Genomic DNA, 13,189 nt, shown 5'->3' with positions numbered 1-13,189 from the left:
CTTGGATGCAGAGAAGGCTTATGATAGATTAGAGTGGGAACTTTTATTTAAAGTGCTGAAGAAGGTGGGGTTAGGGCCAACTTTTTGAAATTGGATTAGGGTGCGATACCATGTACCCAAGGCAAAGGTTATGACCAATGGACAAATCTCTTCAGCTTTCCCATTTACCAGATCTAGTAGACAAGGGTGCCCACTATCACCGGCTCTCTTTGTTCTGACAATGGAACCACTGGCTGAGGCCATTTGTCAGGATCCAGACATTAAAGGTTATAGAGTGGGCCAGGAGGAACACAAAATCAACTTATTTGTAGATGACATGCTGATATATCTGACAGACCCTGTGACTGCTCTGCCTCGTCTGTACGTGGTACTGGAGGACTATGGGAAACTTTCTGGGTACAAGATCAATTGGGAAAAGAGTGAGGTGATGCCACTCACTAAGAGGGAATATAACCATCTTAAAGAAAATAGTAATTTAAAGTGGCCACAGGAGGGGATCAAATACCTGGGAGTTAATATTGATGGCAACTTGAATAATTTATTCAATTAAATTACACCCCCTCATTGGAGAGAGTCGAGGAGGATTTAAATAGATGGATGTCCCTATAAATAGATGGATGTCCCTATAAATAGATGGATGTCCCTGCCTATCACACTGGTGGGCAGGGATAACTGCATGAAAATGAATGTGTTGCCAAGATTCTAGTATCTTTTTCAGACATCACCTGTGCCATTACCCCAGGGTTTCTTCAAACAGCTGCTACACAAGGTCAGAATGTTTCTCTGGAATGGTAAGGTGGCAAGGGACTCTATGGAAAAATTAACATGGGACTGCAGTCTAGGTGGATTCAGGATGCCAGACTTTAAAAAATTACTGGGCAGCCCCGTCGAGATACATCGCCTCTTTCTTCGAGGGAGGAGATTTACCATCCTGGACACAAATTGATCTGCACCTGGTGGGCGAGAGGATAGCAGAGGACTTTATTTATTAATGAGATGCTAAATTGCTGTCAGAAAAGGGCAGCCCCATATAAAACAAGTGATTAATATCTTGAACAAAATTTACTAATATGCTATTAAATCAATACCATTAACGGTAGCTAACAAGGTCCTGGACACTAGTGCCGTAATGGCATCAGATGCATAGAGGACTGTTACGAGCAGGGGCAACTAATGTCATTTGAGCAGCTAAAAAATAAGTATGCTTTGCCAAATCAGACATTCCACTGCTATCTTCAAATAAGATCTTTTTACGGGACATATTGGGTCCAAGTTTGGCCCTACCTTGGTGCAGTGCCATAGAGACCATGATTCGAAGGGAGAGTAGAAAGAAATTCATTTCTCCAGTGCCTTTCCTGCTCCAGTTGGATGGACCCAAACCGGGACTCCGTAGATCGAGAGAAAGATGGGAGTCGGACTTGGGTATTGTAATTGATGAGGGATGCTGGTCCGACTTATGCCGGGACAGCATTACCATGGTCATCAATGCAAGGTACAGGTTGGTGCAGTATATAACGCCGCAGAAAATAAACAGGTCAAAACCAGAACTCTAGGACGGATGTTTCAGATACAGCACGGTGACTCGGATGTTCGTGCACACAACCTGGTCATGTGCCAAGATGAGGCCCTTTTGGGAAGAACTAGGCCAAGTCCTAGAGAAAATCATAGGTAAACGATTCCTGCAGGAGCCAGAGGTGTTCCTGTTGGGAAACATAATGGACATAAAGCTAACAATGAAGCTGTCCAAATTTCAAATCCAATTTGTGTTAATCGCATTGGCGGTGGCCAGGAAGTGCATTGCAGTGACTTGGAAGTCTGACTCTAGTCTTAGTATCAGACAATGGAACAAGATAATGCAGAGCTGTGTTCCCCTGGGGTAGGTAACTTATAATATGACACTTTTCAGAGCATTTCACAGCCATACATGTGTCACATTGTGATATGGCGGTGATTGATTCCCTTGTTCCCTGCCACGGCATCCTCTCCCTTACTAATCCCGATCAAGGAAAGTCAGAAATATATATCGGCCCGTCGATCGTCCATACCCCTCCATCCCTCTCACATCCATGTACCTGTCCAAATTCTTCTTAAAAGTTCAAATTGAACCCACATTCACCACTTCAGCCGGCAGCTCGTTCTACCCTTCCACCAATCTCTGTGTGAAGAAGTTCCCCCTAAACTTTTCCCCTTTCACCCTTAACCCATGTCCTCTGGTTTGTATCTTACCCACTCTCAGTGGAAAAAGCCCACCTACATTTACTCTGTCTGTCCCCCTCATCATTTTAAATACCTCAATCAAATCTCCCTCATTCATCTACGCTCCAGGGAATAAATCCTCACCTGTTCAACCTTTTCCTGTAACTCAGTTCCTGAAGTCCTAGTAAATCTTCTCTGCCCTCTTTCTATCTTATTGATCTCTTTCCTGTCTTTCAGTGACCAAAACTGCTCACAATTCTCCAAATTTGGCCTCACCGATGTCTAAATAATTATTGTACATATGAGAGTCTTGGATGGATAGTGAGGATGGATAAGGTGAGAAAGGATGTGGGGGAGACTAATGTTTTACATGCGGTGGGGGGTGCCTGGAATGGGCTGCCAGGAGTAGTGGTGGAGGTAAGGCTTCTAGGACACCAACCAGATGAAGAGAGGACTGTCAGGAGTACGCAGATGTTTTAGTTTGATTTGGACACCATGATCAGCACAGACACATGGGCCGAAGGGTGGGACTGGTCCAGTGATGATCCTGCAGGGGATGTCGGAGAACAGTGTTAACCATGAGTGAAACAGGAGAGTCTGCACATGCTGTGATTGCAGTAAAACATACCAAAATGCTGGAGGAACTCGGCCGGTCTTTGCAACATCCATACAAGACAAAGATATATTGCTGACGTTTCGGGCCCAAGGCCTTCTTCAGGGAGTAAACAGAATGAACCAGAAGCAGGAAATCTGAAATTGAGTCAATATTGGCTGGGGGAGGAATCCACACCAATGAAAGGTGTGACATTTTGAAAAATAAATTTAGACATACAGCAGGGTGACAGGCCCTTCCGGCCCATGATCCTGTGCTGCCCGAACTGCACCCAATTAACCTACCACCCCTGGTACATTTTGAATGATGGGAGAGAACCAGAGCCCCAGGGAACACCCAGCAGTCTCGGGGAGACATGCAAACTCCTCACAGACAGCACGGGATTCAAACCCAAGTCCGATCACTGGCGCTGGAACAGCGTTGTGCTAACCATGCTAGTCTAGCTTTCGTTAACCCCCCCCCCCCCACCACCATTTCTTCCCCAAATCTGTCTCCACCTCCCCGTCTCCTTTCACACAGATGTGATCAATTCTCCCCCCCCCGATCATATCCAGTGAGACCCTTTTGTTGGTCTGGATTCCTCCCCCAGCTGGCACCCTCTGAATTCCGGGCCTTTCCCTGACGAAGGGCTCAGGGCCGAAACGTCGCCACCATCACTTGGTCTCGGACCGATGCAGAGAAGTTCCTCCAGCATTTGGGTGAGCGAGGGAGCCCCGGGTCTCGGGCACAGAGAAAGGGCGGGGCGGCTTTTCGGAGCTTTACGGTAAAGCGGACCGCACCAGGAAGTGGCAGCTCCTCGGGGCTCCCGGCGCGGTCCTGGCGTGTGTGCGGGCGGAGCTCAGCCTCAGGCTCGGTGAGTAGCCAGTGACCCGGGGGTGGGGGGGGCAAGGACAGGGGTGGGGGGCAAGGACAGGGGTGGGGGGCAAGGACAGGGGTGGGGGGCAAGGACAGGGGTGGGGGGCAAGGACAGGGGTGGGGGGCAAGGACAGGGGTGGGTGGGGGGATTGGGAGGGGCAAGGACAGGGGTGGGTGGGGGGATTGGGAGGGGCAAGGACACAGGTGGATACGCACACAGGCGCCGGGCTGCAGGCACCCAACCAGGAAGTGGAGGGTCTGCGGGGGACGGCTCAGGGTGCGCCTCCCCTGTGTGTCCCTGGGGGCGAGAGCCCTGGGTGGGTGGGTTCATGCACTCGTCGCTGCGCCTCCCCTGGTCTCTGGGGTCGAGAGTCCTGGGTGGGTGGGTGGGTTCATGCACTCGTCGCTGCGCCTCCCCTGGTCTCTGGGGTCGAGAGTCCTGGGTGGGTGGGTGGCTTCATGCACTCGTCGCTGCGCCTCCCCTGGTCCCTGGGGGCGAGAGCCCTGGGTGGGTGGGTTCATGCACTCGTCGCTGCGCCTCCCCTGGTCCCTGGGGGCGAGAGCCCTGGGTGGGTGGGTGGGTTCATGCACTCGTCGCTGCGCCTCCCCTGGTCCCTGGGGTCGAGAGTCCTGGGTGGGTGGGTGGGTTCATGCACTCGTCGCTGCGCCTCCCCTGGTCTCTGGGGTCGAGAGTCCTGGGTGGGTGGGTGGGTTCATGCACTCGTCGCTGCGCCTCCCCTGGTCTCTGGGGTCGAGAGTCCTGGGTGGGTGGGTGGGTTCATGCACTCGTCGCTGCGCCTCCCCTGGTCCCTGGGGGCGAGAACCTGGGTGGGTGGGTGGGTTCATGCACTCGTCGCTGCGCCTCCCCTGTTCCCTGGGGTCGAGAACCTGGGTGGGTGGGTGGGTTCATGCACTCGTCGCTGCGCCTCGCCTGGTCTCTGGGGTCGAGAGTCCTGGGTGGGTGGGTGGGTTCATGCACTCGTCGCTGCGCCTCCCCTGGTCCCTGGGGGCGAGAGCCCTGGGTGGGTGGGTTCATGCACTCGTCGCTGCGCCTCCCCTGGTCTCTGGGGTCGAGAGTCCTGGGTGGGTGGGTGGGTTCATGCACTCGTCGCTGCGCCTCCCCTGGTCTCTGGGGTCGAGAGTCCTGGGTGGGTGGGTGGGTTCATGCACTCGTCGCTGCGCCTCCCCTGGTCTCTGGGGTCGAGAGTCCTGGGTGGGTGGGTGGGTTCATGCACTCGTCGCTGCGCCTCCCCTGGTCCCTGGGGGCGAGAACCTGGGTGGGTGGGTGGGTTCATGCACTCGTCGCTGCGCCTCCCCTGGTCCCTGGGGTCGAGAACCTGGGTGGGTGGGTGGGTTCATGCACTCGTCGCTGCGCCTCCCCTGGTCTCTGGGGTCGAGAGTCCTGGGTGGGTGGGTGGGTTCATGCACTCGTCGCTGCGCCTCCCCTGGTCCCTGGGGGCGAGAGCCCTGGGTGGGTGGGTTCATGCACTCGTCGCTGCGCCTCCCCTGGTCTCTGGGGTCGAGAGTCCTGGGTGGGTGGGTGGGTTCATGCACTCGTCGCTGCGCCTCCCCTGGTCTCTGGGGTCGAGAGTCCTGGGTGGGTGGGTGGGTTCATGCACTCGTCGCTGCGCCTCCCCTGGTCCCTGGGGGCGAGAACCTGGGTGGGTGGGTGGGTTCATGCACTCGTCGCTGCGCCTCCCCTGGTCCCTGGGGTCGAGAACCTGGGTGGGTGGGTGGGTTCATGCACTCGTCGCTGCGCCTCCCCTGGTCTCTGGGGTCGAGAGTCCTGGGTGGGTGGGTGGGTTCATGCACTCGTCGCTGCGCCTCCCCTGGTCCCTGGGGGCGAGAGCCCTGGGTGGGTGGGTTCATGCACTCGTCGCTGCGCCTCCCCTGGTCCCTGGGGTCGAGAGTCCTGGGTGGGTGGGTGGGTTCATGCACTCGTCGCTGCGCCTCCCCTGGTCCCTGGGGGCGAGAACCTGGGTGGGTGGGTTCATGCACTCGTCGCTGCGCCTCCCCTGGTCCCTGGGGTCGAGAGTCCTGGGTGGGTGGGTGGGTTCATGCACTAGTCGCTGCGCCTCCCCTGGTCCCTGGGGTCGAGAGTCCTGGGTGGGTGGGTGGGTTCATGCACTCGTCGCTGCGCCTCCCCTGGTCTCTGGGGTCGAGAGTCCTGGGTGGGTGGGTTCATGCACTCGTCGCTGCGCCTCCCCTGGTCCCTGGGGTCGAGAGTCCTGGGTGGGTGGGTGGGTTCATGCACTCGTCCCTACGCCTCCCCTGGTCCTTGGGGGCAAGAGCCCTGGGTGGGTGGGTTCATGCACTCGTCGCTGCGCCTCCCCTGGTCCCTGGGGTCGAGAGTCCTGGGTGGGTGGGTGGGTTCATGCACTCGTCGCTGCGCCTCCCCTGGTCTCTGGGGTCGAGAGTCCTGGGTGGGTGGGTGGGTTCATGCACTCGTCGCTGCGCCTCCCCTGGTCCCTGGGGTCGAGAGTCCTGGGTGGGTGGGTGGGTTCATGCACTCGTCGCTGCGCCTCCCCTGGTCCCTGGGGGCGAGAACCTGGGTGGGTGGGTGGGTTCATGCACTCGTCGCTGCGCCTCCCCTGGTCCCTGGGGTCGAGAACCTGGGTGGGTGGGTGGGTTCATGCACTCGTCGCTGCGCCTCCCCTGGTCTCTGGGGTCGAGAGTCCTGGGTGGGTGGGTGGGTTCATGCACTCGTCGCTGCGCCTCCCCTGGTCCCTGGGGGCGAGAGCCCTGGGTGGGTGGGTTCATGCACTCGTCGCTGCGCCTCCCCTGGTCCCTGGGGTCGAGAGTCCTGGGTGGGTGGGTGGGTTCATGCACTCGTCGCTGCGCCTCCCCTGGTCCCTGGGGTCGAGAGTCCTGGGTGGGTGGGTGGGTTCATGCACTCGTCGCTGCGCCTCCCCTGGTCCCTGGGGGCGAGAACCTGGGTGGGTGGGTTCATGCACTCGTCGCTGCGCCTCCCCTGGTCCCTGGGGTCGAGAGTCCTGGGTGGGTGGGTGGGTTCATGCACTCGTCGCTGCGCCTCCCCTGGTCCCTGGGGTCGAGAGTCCTGGGTGGGTGGGTGGGTTCATGCACTCGTCGCTGCGCCTCCCCTGGTCTCTGGGGTCGAGAGTCCTGGGTGGGTGGGTGGGTTCATGCACTCGTCGCTGCGCCTCCCCTGGTCCCTGGGGGCGAGAACCTGGGTGGGTGGGTGGCTTCATGCACTCGTCGCTGCGCCTCCCCTGGTCCCTGGGGGCATGAGCCCTGGGTGGGTGGGTTCATGCACTCGTCCCTACGCCTCCCCTGGTCCTTGGGGGCAAGAGCCCTGGGTGGGTGGGTTCATGCACTCGTCCCTACGCCTCCCCTGGTCCTTGGGGGCAAGAGCCCTGGATGGGTGGGTTCATGCACTCGTCGCTGCGCCTCCCCTGGTCCCTGGGGGCGAGAGCCCTGGGTGGGTGGGTTCATGCACTCGTCGCTGCGCCTCCCCTGGTCCCTGGGGGCGAGAGCCCTGGGTGGGTGGGTGGGTTCATGCACTCGTCGCTGCGCCTCCCCTGGTCCCTGGGGTCGAGAGTCCTGGGTGGGTGGGTGGGTTCATGCACTCGTCGCTGCGCCTCCCCTGGTCCCTGGGGTCGAGAGTCCTGGGTGGGTGGGTGGGTTCATGCACTCGTCGCTGCGCCTCCCCTGGTCCCTGGGGTCGAGAGTCCTGGGTGGGTGGGTGGGTTCATGCACTCGTCGCTGCGCCTCCCCTGGTCCCTGGGGTCGAGAGTCCTGGGTGGGTGGGTGGGTTCATGCACTCGTCGCTGCGCCTCCCCTGGTCCCTGGGGTCGAGAGTCCTGGGTGGGTGGGTGGGTTCATGCACTCGTCGCTGCGCCTCCCCTGGTCCCTGGGGTCGAGAGTCCTGGGTGGGTGGGTGGGTTCATGCACTCGTCGCTGCGCCTCCCCTGGTCTCTGGGGTCGAGAGTCCTGGGTGGGTGGGTGGGTTCATGCACTCGTCGCTGCGCCTCCCCTGGTCCCTGGGGTCGAGAGTCCTGGGTGGGTGGGTGGGTTCATGCACTCGTCGCTGCGCCTCCCCTGGTCCCTGGGGGCGAGAACCTGGGTGGGTGGGTGGGTTCATGCACTCGTCGCTGCGCCTCCCCTGGTCCCTGGGGTCGAGAACCTGGGTGGGTGGGTGGGTTCATGCACTCGTCGCTGCGCCTCCCCTGGTCTCTGGGGTCGAGAGTCCTGGGTGGGTGGGTGGGTTCATGCACTCGTCGCTGCGCCTCCCCTGGTCCCTGGGGGCGAGAGCCCTGGGTGGGTGGGTTCATGCACTCGTCGCTGCGCCTCCCCTGGTCCCTGGGGTCGAGAGTCCTGGGTGGGTGGGTGGGTTCATGCACTCGTCGCTGCGCCTCCCCTGGTCCCTGGGGGCGAGAACCTGGGTGGGTGGGTTCATGCACTCGTCGCTGCGCCTCCCCTGGTCCCTGGGGTCGAGAGTCCTGGGTGGGTGGGTGGGTTCATGCACTCGTCGCTGCGCCTCCCCTGGTCCCTGGGGTCGAGAGTCCTGGGTGGGTGGGTGGGTTCATGCACTCGTCGCTGCGCCTCCCCTGGTCCCTGGGGTCGAGAGTCCTGGGTGGGTGGGTGGGTTCATGCACTCGTCGCTGCGCCTCCCCTGGTCCCTGGGGTCGAGAGTCCTGGGTGGGTGGGTGGGTTCATGCACTCGTCGCTGCGCCTCCCCTGGTCTCTGGGGTCGAGAGTCCTGGGTGGGTGGGTGGGTTCATGCACTCGTCGCTGCGCCTCCCCTGGTCCCTGGGGTCGAGAGTCCTGGGTGGGTGGGTGGGTTCATGCACTCGTCGCTGCGCCTCCCCTGGTCTCTGGGGTCGAGAGTCCTGGGTGGGTGGGTGGGTTCATGCACTCGTCGCTGCGCCTCCCCTGGTCCCTGGGGGCGAGAACCTGGGTGGGTGGGTGGGTTCATGCACTCGTCGCTGCGCCTCCCCTGGTCTCTGGGGTCGAGAGTCCTGGGTGGGTGGGTGGGTTCATGCACTCGTCGCTGCGCCTCCCCTGGTCCCTGGGGGCGAGAGCCCTGGGTGGGTGGGTTCATGCACTCGTCGCTGCGCCTCCCCTGGTCCCTGGGGTCGAGAGTCCTGGGTGGGTGGGTGGGTTCATGCACTCGTCGCTGCGCCTCCCCTGGTCCCTGGGGGCGAGAACCTGGGTGGGTGGGTGGCTTCATGCACTCGTCGCTGCGCCTCCCCTGGTCCCTGGGGTCGAGAGTCCTGGGTGGGTGGGTGGGTTCATGCACTCGTCGCTGCGCCTCCCCTGGTCCCTGGGGGCGAGAACCTGGGTGGGTGGGTGGCTTCATGCACTCGTCGCTGCGCCTCCCCTGGTCCCTGGGGGCATGAGCCCTGGGTGGGTGGGTTCATGCACTCGTCCCTACGCCTCCCCTGGTCCTTGGGGGCAAGAGCCCTGGGTGGGTGGGTTCATGCACTCGTCCCTACGCCTCCCCTGGTCCTTGGGGGCAAGAGCCCTGGATGGGTGGGTTCATGCACTCGTCGCTGCGCCTCCCCTGGTCCCTGGGGGCGAGAGCCCTGGGTGGGTGGGTTCATGCACTCGTCGCTGCGCCTCCCCTGGTCCCTGGGGGCGAGAGCCCTGGGTGGGTGGGTGGGTTCATGCACTCGTCGCTGCGCCTCCCCTGGTCCCTGGGGTCGAGAGTCCTGGGTGGGTGGGTGGGTTCATGCACTCGTCGCTGCGCCTCCCCTGGTCCCTGGGGTCGAGAGTCCTGGGTGGGTGGGTGGGTTCATGCACTCGTCGCTGCGCCTCCCCTGGTCCCTGGGGTCGAGAGTCCTGGGTGGGTGGGTGGGTTCATGCACTCGTCGCTGCGCCTCCCCTGGTCCCTGGGGTCGAGAGTCCTGGGTGGGTGGGTGGGTTCATGCACTCGTCGCTGCGCCTCCCCTGGTCCCTGGGGGTCGAGAGTCCTGGGTGGGTGGGTGGGTTCATGCACTCGTCGCTGCGCCTCCCCTGGTCCCTGGGGGCGAGAACCTGGGTGGGTGGGTGGGTTCATGCACTCGTCGCTGCGCCTCCCCTGGTCCCTGGGGTCGAGAGTCCTGGGTGGGTGGGTGGGTTCATGCACTCGTCGCTGCGCCTCCCCTGGTCCCTGGGGTCGAGAGTCCTGGGTGGGTGGGTGGGTTCATGCACTCGTCGCTGCGCCTCCCCTGGTCCCTGGGGTCGAGATTCCTGGGTGGGTGGGTGGGTTCATGCACTCGTCGCTGCGCCTCCCCTGGTCCCTGGGGTCGAGAGTCCTGGGTGGGTGGGTGGGTTCATGCACTCGTCGCTGCGCCTCCCCTGGTCCCTGGGGTCGAGGGTCCTGGGTGGGTGGGTGGGTTCATGCACTCGTCGCTGCGCCTCCCCTGGTCTCTGGGGTCGAGAGTCCTGGGTGGGTGGGTGGGTTCATGCACTCGTCGCTGCGCCTCCCCTGGTCCCTGGGGTCGAGAGTCCTGGGTGGGTGGGTGGGTTCATGCACTCGTCGCTGCGCCTCCCCTGGTCTCTGGGGTCGAGAGTCCTGGGTGGGTGGGTGGGTTCATGCACTCGTCGCTGCGCCTCCCCTGGTCCCTGGGGTCGAGAGTCCTGGGTGGGTGGGTGGGTTCATGCACTCGTCGCTGCGCCTCCCCTGGTCTCTGGGGTCGAGAGTCCTGGGTGGGTGGGTGGGTTCATGCACTCGTCGCTGCGCCTCCCCTGGTCCCTGGGGGCGAGAACCTGGGTGGGTGGGTGGGTTCATGCACTCGTCGCTGCGCCTCCCCTGGTCTCTGGGGTCGAGAGTCCTGGGTGGGTGGGTGGGTTCATGCACTCGTCGCTGCGCCTCCCCTGGTCCCTGGGGGCGAGAGCCCTGGGTGGGTGGGTTCATGCACTCGTCGCTGCGCCTCCCCTGGTCCCTGGGGTCGAGAGTCCTGGGTGGGTGGGTGGGTTCATGCACTCGTCGCTGCGCCTCCCCTGGTCCCTGGGGGCGAGAACCTGGGTGGGTGGGTGGGTTCATGCACTCGTCGCTGCGCCTCCCCTGGTCCCTGGGGTCGAGAGTCCTGGGTGGGTGGGTGGGTTCATGCACTCGTCGCTGCGCCTCCCCTGGTCCCTGGGGGCGAGAACCTGGGTGGGTGGGTGGCTTCATGCACTCGTCGCTGCGCCTCCCCTGGTCCCTGGGGGCATGAGCCCTGGGTGGGTGGGTTCATGCACTCGTCCCTACGCCTCCCCTGGTCCTTGGGGGCAAGAGCCCTGGGTGGGTGGGTTCATGCACTCGTCCCTACGCCTCCCCTGGTCCTTGGGGGCAAGAGCCCTGGATGGGTGGGTTCATGCACTCGTCGCTGCGCCTCCCCTGGTCCCTGGGGGCGAGAGCCCTGGGTGGGTGGGTTCATGCACTCGTCGCTGCGCCTCCCCTGGTCCCTGGGGGCGAGAGCCCTGGGTGGGTGGGTGGGTTCATGCACTCGTCGCTGCGCCTCCCCTGGTCCCTGGGGTCGAGAGTCCTGGGTGGGTGGGTGGGTTCATGCACTCGTCGCTGCGCCTCCCCTGGTCCCTGGGGTCGAGAGTCCTGGGTGGGTGGGTGGGTTCATGCACTCGTCGCTGCGCCTCCCCTGGTCCCTGGGGTCGAGAGTCCTGGGTGGGTGGGTGGGTTCATGCACTCGTCGCTGCGCCTCCCCTGGTCCCTGGGGTCGAGAGTCCTGGGTGGGTGGGTGGGTTCATGCACTCGTCGCTGCGCCTCCCCTGGTCCCTGGGGTCGAGAGTCCTGGGTGGGTGGGTGGGTTCATGCACTCGTCGCTGCGCCTCCCCTGGTCCCTGGGGGCGAGAACCTGGGTGGGTGGGTGGGTTCATGCACTCGTCGCTGCGCCTCCCCTGGTCCCTGGGGTCGAGAGTCCTGGGTGGGTGGGTGGGTTCATGCACTCGTCGCTGCGCCTCCCCTGGTCCCTGGGGTCGAGAGTCCTGGGTGGGTGGGTGGGTTCATGCACTCGTCGCTGCGCCTCCCCTGGTCCCTGGGGTCGAGAGTCCTGGGTGGGTGGGTGGGTTCATGCACTCGTCGCTGCGCCTCCCCTGGTCCCTGGGGTCGAGAGTCCTGGGTGGGTGGGTGGGTTCATGCACTCGTCGCTGCGCCTCCCCTGGTCCCTGGGGTCGAGAGTCCTGGGTGGGTGGGTTGGTTCATGCACTCGTCGCTGCGCCTCCCCTGGTCCCTGGGGTCGAGAGTCCTGGGTGGGTGGGTGGGTTCATGCACTCGTCGCTGCGCCTCCCCTGGTCACTGGGGTCGAGAGTCCTGGGTGGGTGGGTGGGTTCATGCACTCGTCGCTGCGCCTCCCCTGGTCCCTGGGGTCGAGAGTCCTGGGTGGGTGGGTTGGTTCATGCACTCGTCGCTGCGCCTCCCCTGGTCCCTGGGGTCGAGAGTCCTGGGTGGGTGGGTGGGTTCATGCACTCGTCGCTGCGCCTCCCCTGGTCCCTGGGGTCGAGAGTCCTGGGTGGGTGGGTGGGTTCATGCACTCGTCGCTGCGCCTCCCCTGGTCTCTGGGGTCGAGAGTCCTGGGTGGGTGGGTGGGTTCATGCACTCGTCGCTGCGCCTCCCCTGGTCCCTGGGGGCGAGAGCCCTGGGTGGGTGGGTTCATGCACTCGTCGCTGCGCCTCCCCTGGTCCCTGGGGTCGAGAGTCCTGGGTGGGTGGGTGGGTTCATGCACTCGTCGCTGCGCCTCCCCTGGTCCCTGGGGGCGAGAACCTGGGTGGGTGGGTGGGTTCATTCACTCGTCGCTGCGCCTCCCCTGGTCCCTGGGGTCGAGAGTCCTGGGTGGGTGGGTGGGTTCATGCACTCGTCGCTGCGCCTCCCCTGGTCCCTGGGGGCGAGAACCTGGGTGGGTGGGTGGCTTCATGCACTCGTCGCTGCTCCTCCCCTGGTCCCTGGGGGCATGAGCCCTGGGTGGGTGGGTTCATGCACTCGTCCCTACGCCTCCCCTGGTCCTTGGGGGCAAGAGCCCTGGGTGGGTGGGTTCATGCACTCGTCCCTACGCCTCCCCTGGTCCTTGGGGGCAAGAGCCCTGGGTGGGTGGGTTCATGCACTCGTCGCTGCGCCTCCCCTGGTCCCTGGGGGCGAGAGCCCTGGGTGGGTGGGTTCATGCACTCGTCGCTGCGCCTCCCCTGGTCCCTGGGGGCGAGAGCCCTGGGTGGGTGGGTTCATGCACTCGTCGCTGCGCCTCCCCTGGTCCCTGGGGTCGAGAGTCCTGGGTGGGTGGGTGGGTTCATGCACTCGTCGCTGCGCCTCCCCTGGTCTCTGGGGTCGAGAGTCCTGGGTGGGTGGGTGGGTTCATGCACTCGTCGCTGCGCCTCCCCTGGTCCCTGGGGTCGAGAGTCCTGGGTGGGTGGGTGGGTTCATGCACTCGTCGCTGCGCCTCCCCTGGTCTCTGGGGTCGAGAGTCCTGGGTGGGTGGGTGGGTTCATGCACTCGTCGCTGCGCCTCCCCTGGTCCCTGGGGGCGAGAACCTGGGTGGGTGGGTGGGTTCATGCACTCGTCGCTGCGCCTCCCCTGGTCTCTGGGGTCGAGAGTCCTGG

At 63.1% G+C, this 13,189-nt stretch overlaps 1 protein-coding gene across 4 annotated transcripts in view; it reads left to right on the top strand.

Moving 5' to 3' along the window:
- The first annotated feature begins 3,575 nt into the window (after window positions 1-3,575).
- The window catches only part of LOC138760275 (protein-tyrosine kinase 2-beta-like), a 159,687-nt gene continuing 150,073 nt past the window's right edge, over window positions 3,576-13,189 (top strand). For 3 of the 4 annotated variants that reach the window (XM_069930634.1, XM_069930633.1, XM_069930628.1), the window contains exon 1: window positions 3,586-3,662. The gene's annotated coding sequence lies outside the window, so the exon portion shown is untranslated. Of the gene's footprint in view, window positions 3,663-13,189 lie in introns of all 4 variants that reach the window. The other variant, XM_069930629.1, reaches the window with a different exon arrangement.

The sequence above is a fragment of the Narcine bancroftii genome, chromosome 4 (genome assembly GCF_036971445.1).
Source record: "Narcine bancroftii isolate sNarBan1 chromosome 4, sNarBan1.hap1, whole genome shotgun sequence".
NCBI lineage: Eukaryota > Metazoa > Chordata > Chondrichthyes > Torpediniformes > Narcinidae > Narcine > Narcine bancroftii.
Note: the sequence above shows the minus strand (reverse complement) of the source record. Positions and strands in the feature narration are given on the sequence as shown.